The following is a 13,375-nucleotide window of genomic DNA, read 5'->3' on the forward strand; positions in this document are numbered from 1 at the left end:
GTAAATACATAAAAACACAAACATTATCTCCCCACGTGTCTTTGGAGGGATATTTATTTTGCAGGATGTTTAACCCTTTCTTGCTGTGCGTCACAATCCCCACGGCACTTTACCCAGCATGCCTTGTCAGTCTCTAACTCCCATGAATCTCTCTAGACTTGAACTCCCAGAATCCCTCTACTCTGGGCAGCAAGCAGGAATGGGGTGGAGCTGGACCTGAAGCCTCTCTTAAAGGGCCACCCACCATACTATGAGCTGCTCCCATTGGCAGTAGATTTGCTGGTCGTTTGTAGCTGGGAGCTGCGAATCAATCCTTATGCTGAATCCCACGGCATCTAGGGTTACCACCTGTCTGGTTTGTACCCGGACAGTTTGGTTTTGGGCTTCTGTGCCGGGCCTATTAAAGGTTGTCAGGTGACTGGTTTTCAGGATCTGGCAACCCTAAATGGCACCCAAACCAAAAGCCTGGTTGTCACAGGGTGATGGGGAGGGCTAGCTCAATGGCTTGAGCATTGGCCTGCTAAACCTAGGGTTGTGAGTTCAATCTTTGAGGGGGCCATTTAGGGATGGATGGATGGGGGGGAGTTGGGAATTGGTCCTGCTTTGAGCAGCGGGTTGGACTAGATGATCTCCTGAGGTCCCTCCCAACCCTAAGATTCTACAATTAACCCTTGCCAGCCCCAGCTCCTTCTCAGCTAGGGCAGCCTCCTATCTGCAGGTGGGAGGATCCAGGAAGGGAGAGGAGCAAGTGATAGGGATGGGGCCTTGGGGAAGAGGTGAGGCAGGGGAGGTGCCATGGGGGTTCAGTTACCAGCAATTAGAAAGGTGGCAACCCTAACAGCATCCCTCAGGCTTTTGACTGATGTGGGATCCCAGCATGAAAATGGCTACACTGGGAACTCACACAGATCCAGCCACACACCAGCTGGCAGTCAGCAACAAACCCTCCATTACCAACGTATTCCTCTCCATGGAGGCAGGCAGTTGCTGCCATCCCCTAGCGTTACAGGCGGGCTCCTCACACTGCACATGGCCACTCAGGACACCAGCCTGGTTGTGGCAACCTTTCCCCTCTCCTGATCCCAAGGGCATTTCTGTTTGCAGTGTCCCAGAACCGAGCAGATTGGGAGAAGATCCGAGCAGAGGTTGCAGCACTGCAGAAAACAGCAGGTGAGAGAATCACAGAGACACTTCTGCCTCTCATCATAGTGAGAGTGAGGGACTGTGAGGTCACGGTTGTGGGCTCTGTATCTACCTGAGGCTATGGACTTGGGTGAGTTTTTTATTTGGTGTATTATGATAGCTCCTTGGAGCCCAGTCATGGCCCAGGACCCCAGTGTGGCAGGCGCTGTACATGATTAGGTGTTTTATGGTAGCTCTGAGGAGCCCCAGCTTGTACAAACACAGACCAAAATGCTTTCAGCCTAAGCAAGTCACCTCTCAGGACCCAGGTGTCCATGGCATGGAGAGTCTGTAGCCACTGAGGGCTCTGTGGCTGTCCCCGGCCTGCCCAGCTGGGGCTCTTAGAACACTGCAGGGACGATGCAGAGAAGGTCTTTGACTTTCTGTGGCTTGGGCGATGCAGGGAGCCAGCCCAGATGCCCAGAACGGTCCCTTCTGGCCTTAACATCTGTGGGTGAAATTCTGGCCCCCCAGAAGCCAGGAGGGGTTTTCCCTGTGCCCTGCCCCTCTATGAATCTCCTTTCTGCTCTGAAAGCACAGTCCCTACCTCTCCAGCTGAGCCTGGGCTACACGCAAAGGTTGTGCTCCTCGAGTTATATTGGTCCATTTAAAGCAGTACAACCCTCCTAGTGGAGATCCAGTTATCCTGGTATAAATGTACTTACACCAACACAGCCATTCCTACACAGGGAAGGAATACACTCAACTTGTAAAAGGCACCTTCGACTCGGTATAACTGGATCTGCTGTAGGGGTTGTACTGGGATATCTAGACCAGTTTAAAAACATCCCTAAATGAAAGAGTTATACCAATACAAAGGCTGGGGTAGGGCAGATCTTAAGGAGAATCTCCATCAGCAGTATAGGGTCTACAACACACAGCTAAACAGTAGAGGGTACTAGAGGGCAAGGAAGATATAATAATCCCTTGCTCTTGTATACGGCTGTTCGTCAGTAGATCTCAAAGCACTTTGCAAGGAGGGCAGTATCATTATCCCCATTTGACAGATGAGGAAACTGAGGCACAGGGCAAGGAAATTACTTGCCCCAGGGCACCCAGCAGATTAGTAGCAGAGATGGGAATTAAACTCAGATGTTCCGAGCCTCAGGCCAGTGTTCTCTCCACTGGCCGACCCTGCCTCCTTCACACATTGCTCAGTTCTGTAGGTTTGGTACCCACCCACCTCTGGTGGGGTTCTGCTGACACAGTGGCTGCCCTGAAGCATTTTAGATGAACTCTTAGGGGCGAGCGTCGATGGTTTAATTAGCGCTGAAGCAATTAAAAACCCTTCAGAGTGATTGATTTTTAAAGAAACACGAACAGAAAATCACTTTGTTACCAATTCTCAAGTAGCTGGTTCGGCTGCCCAGGAGCCAGCACCTGGCTCAAGGGCTGCCAAAGCCCTATTTGGGGTCTTTAAGTAGGACTTAAGCAGCCTGGTACTGTCCCTCTGCAGTCGCCTAAAGGGACCAAACCTGTGTCACACTGGGCCACAGGTGGTGAGAAGGGGATGGAAATTGCCCATGCCCTGGGCAGGGGGGAATCACAGATTGGTGTGGCGCTGGCGTCAGAGCCCTGCACCCGTCCGGCTCCCAGCCCCTGGTGTAAGGGATGGATCAGGGGCTTGGCTGGAGCGCGCTGCACCATGGTTATTCCCTGCTTCCCAGAGGAGGCAGAGCGTGAGTTAGAGCAGCCCAGAGGCTGCTCTGACTATCGCCAGGGGCCCAGGTTCCAACCATCACAGAGGAGACTTCAAGCAGGGCCCGTGGCATCTGTAAGCGGCCCAATGTTGGGGGCTGAGCAAGAAGCTCTGAGATGACCATGCTGCACTTTGGTTGCTAACCCCCTTTCCTCCACCAATCCAGAGGCTTTCCATCTTTTGGTGTCTGGGGAGCTGGCCGCTGTGAAGGAGCTTCACAGTAAAATGCAAGAGGACATCACGGCATTACAGAAAAGAGTGGGTGAGGAGCACAGTGCCAGCTGCCGTGCCCATGCTAGGGCAGCAATCAGAGGGAGGTGGCAGCAGACACGGGCCCGCAGGGCCAGATGCTCAAGAAAGCTCTCGGCACACGGCAGCTCCCCTTGCGGGATTCTCTGTTGTTCTCAGTGAGAGCAGGGCCAGTGCAAGGATGTTTCGAGCCGTAGGCGAAACTTACACCTTTGGCCCTCACCTGTGTCCGAGCCCTGCGGCGGCTCCCTGCCTCCCCCACCCTGAGGTGCCCCCCCCCAGCAGCGGCTCCCTGCCTCCCCCACCCTGAGGTGCCCCCCCCAGCAGCAGCTCCCCCCATCCGCCCTGAGGCGCCCCCCCGCAGCAGCTCCCCACCCCCCCTCCACCCTGAGGCACCCCCCTCGCGGAAGGTCCCCCCCCGAGGAGCCGTGCAGAAACTCCCCACCCCAGCTCACCTCTGCTCCACCCCCTCTCCGAGCCCTGCAGCAGCTCCCCACCCCCCCTCTGCCCTGAGGTGCCCCCCCTATGGCAGCCTCCCTCCAGCCCGGGGAGCCGTTCCACAGCTCCCTGCCGCAGCTCACCCCTGCTCCGCCTCCTCCCCAAGCATGCCATCGCTGCTTCACTTCTCCCACCTCCCAGGCTTGCGGCACCTAAGCTGATTGGTGGAGTAGCACAGGCAGCCCTCCCTGCACCTCCCTGCCCCAGCTCCCTCCACCTAAATGTCGGCGGCGACTGGGCGGACAAAGATCCAGCCGCTGTGGTCGCCGCCGAAGAAAATGCCACCCCTGAAATCCTAGTGCCCATGGCAACTGCCTAGGTCGCCTAATAGGTTGCACCGGCCCCGAGTGGGAGCTGCGGGGTGGGGGATTCTTTGAGCCAACCCCAGGCCCACCGAGGTTGCTGGCTAAAGCCATCCCCTGTCTACACTGGACCTGGGCGGGAGCCCCACACCGGGGTCGGCAGAGCGGTGCTAGCAGGGCTCGCTCTGGCATGCTAAAAAGAGCCGTGTGGCTATTGCTTTGGCGCTGCGGCTGGGGCTGCACTCAGGCCTCTGGGCCCTGGAGGGGAATGGGGTTAGAACAGGGGGCTGGGAGTCAGGACTCCTGGGTCCTTTTCTTGGCTCTGCCAGATTCTCTGCTTGGCCCTGAATTGGATTATTCTGGGTTTTGCTTTCTGGATTCTGTCTGCGGCCATTGCCCGTGGGGCTGGGCCTGGTTCCAGAGAACCTGTTACCACTTTTCAGAGTCTACCAAAACCTGGCATGAGGCCAAGCAGTTCTGTTCGGATTACGGGGCACAGCTGGTGATCATTAACACCAAAGAGGAGCAGGTAAAGCCGCCTGCCACCCTCCTGGTGTACCTCAACCAGGCCAGGGAATTGCACAGCTACCCAGCAACAGCAGCCGGTTTACCCCGGGAATTCCTAGCGGGTGGGACCCAGGTGACCAGGGAGCAGGTGAGACCGACTGGGCCTGGCTCTTAAAACACGGCTCTTTTAAGAGTCACCAGGTTTTTCAAAAACCACCAGTGGGCCTGGGTCTCAAAGGGGAGCCCAGCACTCTGCAAATGTGCTGTGTGTTAACCAACCCACCGTGAGCTCTGAGGCACAGGAATATTGACACCTGAGCACACCAGAAAACAAAACAAAAGCCTAGAGAACCGGAAAATATAAGCAGGGGGCAGGGTTTGAACTGGAGGTTTGTAAGAACAGGCTGGACAGACACGCATCAGGGACAGGCTCGGTTTCCTTGGTCTTGTCTGTGGGGGAGGGGCTAGGTGACCTCCCGGGGTCCCTTCCAGCCCCACAGTTTTAGGAATCTCCATGGAGTTTTTGCCAGTTCTGTGGGGAAGGGAATTGCAGGGGTGTTTTCAAGCAGTCAACCAGACCAACCTTAATTGGCTCCACCCTGAACCTTCCCCCCACACGAGGTTATGTTTCCTCCATGCAGCCATCCCCCATGAACTCAGGCTGAGATCTAGACTGAGACCACCTCCACTCCTTTCACCCACCAGCCAGCCAGGAACAGCCCTCAGTTCCTGCTGGATTTGAGGTGGTGACGCATCTACTGCATTTAAGCCCCCCCCCAGCATGTGTCACTCTTCAATGTTGTTATCCTACTAGCACCCTCGGGGACAGGGCTATTGTTCAGTTAGGGGAACTGAGGCATAGAGAGAGATGCAGGGACTTGGCCAGGGCCACACAGGGAGTCAGTAGCAGAGCTGGGACTTGAACCTGGGTCTCCTGAGTCCCAGGCCAGCACCCTGCTCACCAGGCCATCCTTCCTGGCATTGGCAGAGTGCGTGGCCTGTCCCCCACCCATTCATCCCCTTAGTCTGTTCTTGTCTATTGCAGGCGTTCTTGGTGAAGAACCGTACAAAGTCCCGGGTATACTGGCTGGGGCTGAGTGACAAGAAAGTGGAAAATCAATGGTTCTGGGTGGATGGCTCCCCTCTGAAACTCAGGTACGTGGGGTGAAAGGCTCCATGCCCCCCTGCCCCACCCCTTGCTCCCTGCTGTGGTCTCCATGGGGCTTTACTCTTCTTCACAGCTTCTGGAGCACTGGGGAGCCCAATGACTCCAGCAACGAGGACTGTGGCACCATGGCGATCGACGGGCGCTGGAACGACATAAACTGCTACTGGACAGACTACTGGATCTGCGAAAAGGCCTGGCTCTGCTAGAGCCTGGCTCGGCCGCCAGCCCACGCCCTTCCTGAGCCACGGGCTGACCGGTAGGACCAGGCCCTGCCTCCTCCAGATTGATAGTCTCCCCAAGCTGTGTTCTCTTGGTGATGCGCCCCATCGCACAACTCTTGCTGGGAGCTAGGGGTTGTTCTGAATCCCTAGGGGGATGGTATTTCTGCAGTGTGTCCTAGTGGATAGGATACCAGGCTGGAACACAACACACATGGGTTCTCTTCCCTGTTTCATCCTGGGACCTTGGACAACTCCCTTCCCCATGCCTCAGTTTCCCCTTGTAAGGGCTCAGGCTGTATCACTTCTGAATTTTGGATGATTGTATGACACTGTACCATGAAATGACTGGGTCATGGAATGCCTACGTGTGTGTGGATGCCCCAGGAGGTAGCAGGGTCGGCATGTCTCTGCCAGGCCAGACACAATGGGGACGGACCAGCATGCAACATTACGTTAAACACCGTGGGACAATGAGTTTCCTCTGCCTGGGAGACGCTGCTTTCTGCTCTTGTCCAAGGTGAGGGAGGCTTGGAAGTAATGGAAAGTTACCACAAGGCAGGACAAAAGAAGCAGGAGTTTGGAAAGGGACACCCAGGGGGGAGCTTTCTCGGGAACAGAGCCACCTTGCACCAGATTAAGGGCTGGGCTACACTAGAAAATCAGACTGACCCACCTATGTGGGTGAATAATCCACCCCCCTGAGCAATATAGTTCAGCTGACCTAACACCCAGTGTGGAGGGCTCAGTCGGTGGAATAATACTTCCATTGATTTAGCGCTACCCGTCTTGGGGAGGTGGATTTCCTCTAGTGAAGCACCCCTCCCGGTGCTGTATTATATGGCTGACCAGAAACTGGTAATACTGTTCAACCTTTCTTCCTGTAATATATGATTACTCAAAAAGAACAGGAGGACTTGTGGCACCTTAGAGACTAACAAATTTATTTGAGCATAAGCTTTCGTGGGCTACAGCCCACTTCATGGGATGCATAGAATGGAACATCTAGTGAGGAGATATATATACACAGACAGAGAGCATGAAAAGCTGGGAGTTAATTGGCCTCTCGGAGTTGGTAAGACCACTTCCACCTTTTCATGCTCTCTGTCTGTGTATATATATCTCCTCACTAGATGTTCCATTCTATGCATCCCATGAAGTGGGCTGTAGCCCACGAAAGCTTATGCTCAAATAAATTTGTTAGGCCTTGGCTACACTGGCACTTTACGGCGCTGCAACTTTCTCGCTCAGGGGTGTGAAAAAAACACACCCCGAGCGCTGCAAGATACAGCGCTGTAAAGCGCCAGTGTAAACAGGGCCGCAGCGCTGGGATCACGGCTCCCAGTGCTGCAAGCTAATCTCCATGGGGAGGTGGAGTATGTGCAGCGTTGGGAGAGCTCTCTCCCAGCGCCGGCACTGCGACCACACTCACACTTCAAAGCGCTCCCACGGCAGCGCTTTGAAGTTTCGAGTGTAGCCAAGCTCTAAGTCTCTAAGGTGCCACAAGGACTCCTGTTCTTTTTGTGGATACAGACTAACACGGCTGCTACTCTGAAACCTGTGATTGATTACTGGCTTTTAGCAATAAACTTGACTGGTATTGATTGTTTGGTCTCTTGAATATATTTCATAACGAGCCAAAGCGCGGGCAAGCAATTGACTATACTATTTATCATCTGCTTTTAGGCTGTTTTATATGTGGATTGTTCGTTTTCGTCAATGAACTCACGCAGACAAATGATCAAAGGCAAAAGCACTGTCTCACCCGTGCGGGAACGCTTTTCTCAAAGCGATCGCTCCATAGCTGACCTTCCCATACTTGTCCTCAAAGGCAAACGGCACAACGCTTTCAAACGGCGAGGCTGCTAGACACCAAAAGCCATGCACTTACCTGGGACGCTGGTTTTATGGCTCATTACAACAGTTTTGTAACACACCGTGCTGCCTACCTCAAACTCTTTATGTATAATGCTCTTCCCCCCAATTGCCCCCTTCATTTCCAGTGACCGCCCCCACCGCATATGACCCCTTCTGCTTAACGATCTGTGCCAGCTTGGATTTTGCTTGCTCTGCTTCCTTCCCCAGAGCTGAAGAAGGGCTCAGAGTTGCACAAAAGCTTGTACCAGAAGTTGGTCCAGTCAAAGATATTAACCTCGTCCCCCCTGTTTCTCGTTGCTTTGTGTGAGTTGTGCTCTCCTGGGCTTTACATAATTAAATATAACGAACATAAAGCTGATAGACTGAACAAAGAGCGTGTGTGTGTGTCTGTGAGCGTGTGTGTGCATGTGTGTGTGTAACTGCTTCTCAACAGAGGCGTGTCCCTGAGAGGGTTAAACTGTAGGTCAGAAGCGTGGCACCTTTTGGGCGGAGTTCTGGGGGAGGCTGGTTTAAGTACAGGGGCCTCTGAAGGGTCAGCGCTGTGGCCAGAGGGGGGTGGACAGCTGGGTCCAATGCTCGGAAGGGGGAGCTACAGGGAACATCTGTGCCCTGAGAGTGAGCCTGGGCACCCCAGGTTTGGGGCAGTGGCTGGTGTCTGTTCAGATTTCCGGAGCTTGAAACCCTTCGGAGATCCAGGTGCAGAGGCTTGGATTCCCCTCAGAGCAGTCCCAGTGGGTGGCCCTTTCCTCGCACATGGGTGACTTCCTCTCGCCCAGCCCTCGGGCAAGGGTGGACCCGGCTCCAAACGGATCCACCCACTTAAAAAACTTTGCTGCCTTCCACCCCTGCACTGTATACCTGGCAACCCATCGTTCAAGCTGTGCTCCAGGGGTGTAGGGTAAATGGGGTAGGATGGGGGAGGGGAGCTGCACTCCATGAGTAGGGAGTGAGTAGGGGAGGGGGAGCCATGCTCTGGGAGCACGGGGGGCGGTGAGTGAGGCAGTACAGGCGAGGGGCAACCATGCTCCAGGGGTGGGGGGTGAGTGGGGCAGTACAGGGGAGGGAGAGCTGCACTCTGGGAGTGGGGAGGTGAGTGGGGGAGGGGAAGTGGGGGAGGGGGAACCATGCTCCAGGGCCACGGGGTGGGGGGTCAGTGGGGCAGCACGGGGCAGAGGGAGCACTGCTCCAGGGGTGGGGGGTGATTGGGACAGGATGGGGGAGGAGGAGCCACGCTCCAGGGGTCAAGAGGTGAGTCAGGCAAGATGGGGGAGGGGGAGCCTTGCCCCATGGTTGGGGGTGAGAGGAGCAGGATGGGGAAAGTGGACCTGCGCTCTGGGGTTGTGGGGTGAGTGGGAAGGACAGGGCAGGGGAATCCATGCTTCGGGGATTGGGGAGTGAGTGGGGCAGGATGAGGGAGCGGGAGCCATGCTCTGGGGTCAGGGGCTGAGTGGGGTAGGGCTGGGGAGGGGGAGTTGCACTCTGGGGTTGGGGTGAGTAGGGCAGGATGGGGGCGGGGAAGTTGCGGTCAGGGAGTGAATGGGGCAGGACAGAGGAGCTGCCAGTACCCCGCTCCCCCGTTCCCATGTGCTCCTCCAGGTTCCAGCAGCTTCTGCTTGTCCTGCCCCCGGTGGCGGAGGCTGCTTATTGCGATTAACTGGAGTGTCAGGGGCTAGTCAGCACTGCTGGCCGGACACTGCCAGGTTCCCTTTTCGACCGGACTTTCCGGTTGAAAACCAGACACCTGGCAACCCTTACTCAGAAAAACACGGTGTGATTGAACTGTGCCCTTCTGCCAGCTGGAGTCGGCAGCCACCAGGGCCGGGTTTAATATCCACAGCCCCCACCCAGTAATCTGGGAAAATCAAACTCTACAGGGCGCCTGTAAGAGGCAACACTTCCCCTTTCACGAGCACTGAGTCTGTGCATGGCAGAGAACATTTAATAAAAAGGGGGAAGGAACCTGGCATTAATTGGGGGAAACCCTACAACCATGATTCAAACGCAACTGACCATGAGCAAAACTCCCACCCCAGAGGACATTGGGCCGTATCCTTTGCCTCCGTTTTTCACCATGGTGTGAAAATCCAACAAACGAATGTCCCTTTAACATGCACTCCCCTCTCCCTCTGCCACACCCCACTCACAGCTGCTGTCCTTGGTCTGTGGAGACCCAGAGCCCAGCGGTGCCTTCACGTGCGTTCACACGGGGAGGAGGGGGGAATTGAGCAACTGCTGCGTGTCGTTCACTCTGCTGCTGTTGTTCATGTCACCGTTCACCACACTGTGCCATCCTCTGCTCCGTCGCCGCTGGCCCTGTGCCGTCCCCTTCTGCTGCCTCCTGCCTCTCTACTGTGACCTCAGCGGGGGAACCTCACCGCTAGTGCAGGCCGAGCCGCCCTTCCACAGAAACGCTGCCCCACAACAGATCTAAGCAGCCCTTGGACCTGATGGAGTCTAGGTACCTCTATCTTTAAAGTGGCCTGGCCCAGCCCTGGCCCTTCTTCCTCAACACTGGGCTCTGGCATCCAACCCCCTGTTTTGTGAGCTCAGTTCGGCGGAGGGGGACCCCGTCGGCCAGGGCCGGCTAAGCACAGTTCTGCTGCCAGTTCCTCCCACAATCAGGATAAAAACATTTCAGTCCCCTGCATTCTAAAGTGATTTGTAACCCAGCACCAGCCAAAACGGATGATGCGGGCAATGCAGCTCTGTCTGCTGGATACCCAGGCCGAGCAGGTGTGTCCATGTAAAGACCGTCTGGCCCTGAAACCTCCTCCCCACCCCCTGCAGCTCATCACTAGCTGCTTCAGACCTTGTTTCCATAATTATTAACCAGTCTAAGTTATTAACTTACCAGGATGCTTTTACTATGTAATTAACCAATTGTAGTTGATAAAATAGTGATACTTGGTCAGTCATTGTGCTGTGACAAATATGTATAAAACTGACATACTGTTTAAATATGATCATAGAGTCCTATAGCAAATGAAACAATGAATTCACCATACTGTGGCTCTCTTGGGTAATGTTGAGTGCTAATTTGGCTCCTGAGGTCTGAGTATCGCTGATACAGGTCCAGGGTTTGATCCTGACAACCCGCCCGGTTATGTTATCTTTAAAACTAGCCTGGGGAGAACAGTCCTGCTCTGGGACGATGGACCAGATGGGACCTAGCAGGGCTGTTCCCTTTTTGAAGCTGTGACTCACTCAGGGTCAGCACCGCCCCGCGCAGGAGGCAGGGTGATGGGCGGTGCTCTGACATTGCCACGCAGGCCGCACCACGGGAGTGTCTGAGTCACTGCGTGTATAAGAAGCCCAGAAGGAGTTAACAGCAGAGCACACGGGGCACCCACCCAGCCCGCTACCCTTGGCCCCAAAGGGGAAGACGCCTGCACGACTGAGAGATCCGAGGGGACGCAGAGCAGATGCCCAACCCGCCTGGAGAACCTCACTGGGACTGGGAGGACCCAGGAACATGGGCTGGGGTCTGTCCCCTCCCCGCGGTGAGACAAGCAAGCTCCTTTGCTGGCTGATGAAGAACCTGCTGCTCTGTGTGTTGCTCATTTCCTAGGGGTGGCAGTCAGGTTGCTTCCCTTTTTGCTCCTTCGTGGTGCTGGAAGAAAGCTCAAAAAGAAGTTTGGCTTTTCCTCTTTTCAAAAACAGATCAGGAATGAGGGTCTCACTTACTCTGCCATCCCTGGAAGCCCTGGGGGTGACTGGGGAGCTGGCAGGACTGACCGGGTCACACTGTGCACAGGGGAGCAGAGTTTGGCCCTTTGGATTCATGCTTTTCATTGTTGCGGGTGCCCATTTAACTCAAATGCCTGAGACGCAGCGGGGAGAAAAGCTCTTTCAGCTAAAGATGCTACACACAGATCCCTGCCCCTTCAATTACTGTCAGGCTTGATCCGAAGTGCGTCCCACTCAGGGCTTGTGGTGGTGGTGGTGGGGAATAAGAGCCAGCGTGTGGCCAGGACAGGGTTATCAGAGCCATTTCCCCCCTTTCCAGAGCCCCCCTTCACGAACCGGCAGCTGGTGATCACCACCGTGATCATTATCACCGTCAAACTGCTCCTGGTGACCCTGGGCCTCCACTACCTCCTCTACTGTGAGTATCCACCATGCCCTGGGCCCCCTACCCCCACCAGAGCTGGTCTGGTGAGAGCTCAGCACCTTCTGAGACAGCATGAACTAGTAGAGACAGAACGGGACTAAGCCCTAGGAGACCAACGTTCTATTCCAGCTGTGTGACCTTAGGCAAGTCACAGCAATGCCCTGTGCCTCAGTTTCCCCATCTGTAAAATGGTGCTCATGAGCCTGACCCCCTTCACAAAGTGCTTTGTGTGCTCTACTGATGAGAAGGGGCAGGTGTTATTATTATTAGGGTTTGAGATTCCCCCCTCCCCAAATCCTGCTCATCCATACACGGAGGAGGTGAAAGCCCCAATTGGCCAGGGGGCCCGTTGCTGGGATTCCTGCCCCCCCACCCCTCCCCCGCGGCTGGTAAGATCAGGGCTGGAGGACAGGGGTAAATGGGAGGTGCTCTCTGGGCTCCTCTTGAATGTGCTAGTCTTCCTTTCCTTAATGGCCCAGCCTGTGCACTGAGAACAGGGATGGCACCACATGGGGCGTAGGGAGGAGGATGAGCACCCAGCAGGGACAGGGGTCAGGGTGCTGCAGTGTCTCCTTCCAATTTAGGAATGTAGGGATCAGGGGTGGTTCAGCCTGCAGATGAGGTGGGGGAGAAATATGCTGGAAAGTCTTGATCTGGTTTAGGGGTGCAGGGAGGTGGGGATCAGGCATTAGGCAGGGTTGGGGTGCTGCAGCATCACCCTCTGGGGTGCAGGGAGGTGGGATGATCAGCACCCTGCGGGGCTGAGGCGTGTATCCTATCAATGGCCCTGAGACTAACACAGGCCATGCTCAGTTTCACAGGCCACCCCTTCTCCCACCAAGCCAGGAGACCCTGGCCCCACAACCCAGAGGAGCACAGCAGGTGAGAGCAGAGTGGTGAGAATCCAAATGCAGTGTCACATTCTAGCTGGGGTGGGGGGCTCCCCCCTAGCTGGGGTGTGGGGCTGCAGAATCCCCCATTAGTGCCAGGGGTGGGGGCTGGGACCTGGGAATGGGGCCCTGCCACTCGCCCTGTGAAAGCAGAGCCCATAAGGATGGATGGAGGGGCTGCCTGTGCCCCATGTCTCTGCCTGTAGCTTCTGCTTTCACTTGTAGGTTTCCTGCTGTGGTTTGGCCTGTGCTCTGTGTCTGCAGGGGGGAGGTATCAGCCCCTCAGCAGCACATGAGGGGAGGGATTGGACCTCCGTCAGCGCATGGGGTGATGGTGACGGGATGGATCTGCTTTCCGTCGGCATGTGCGGGGGGGAGGGGGGGAGACGGAATGGCCCCTCAGTGGAGCATGTGGGGGAGGGATCGGTCCTGCATCAGCATGTGGAGGGTCGAATCAGCCCCTCGTCAGCATGTTGGGGGGAGGGATCAGCCTCCCGTTGGCATGTGGGGTGGGGGGATTGGCCCCTGGTCGGCACGTGGGGAGGAGCGTTGGCACGTAGGGGGGAGGGATTGGTCCCCCATCGGCATGTGGAGAGGGAGGGATCGACCCATCGGTGGCGTGGGGGGGGGCATTGGCCCCTCGTCGGCATGTCGGGGGGGATCAGCCCCATGT

The 13,375-nt window shown here is 55.8% G+C and overlaps 1 long non-coding RNA gene across 1 annotated transcript; it reads left to right on the forward strand.

Moving 5' to 3' along the window:
• The first annotated feature begins 1,101 nt into the window (after window positions 1-1,101).
• LOC123375817 lies at window positions 1,102-5,592 on the forward strand. The gene is made up of 3 exons (XR_006581582.1): window positions 1,102-1,170; window positions 3,048-3,143; window positions 5,483-5,592. It is a non-coding gene; the product is annotated as an uncharacterized LOC123375817 (long non-coding RNA).
• Window positions 5,593-13,375: the final 7,783 nt, after the last annotated feature.

This window comes from Mauremys mutica, chromosome 8 (genome assembly GCF_020497125.1).
Source record: "Mauremys mutica isolate MM-2020 ecotype Southern chromosome 8, ASM2049712v1, whole genome shotgun sequence".
Lineage (NCBI taxonomy): Eukaryota > Metazoa > Chordata > Testudines > Geoemydidae > Mauremys > Mauremys mutica.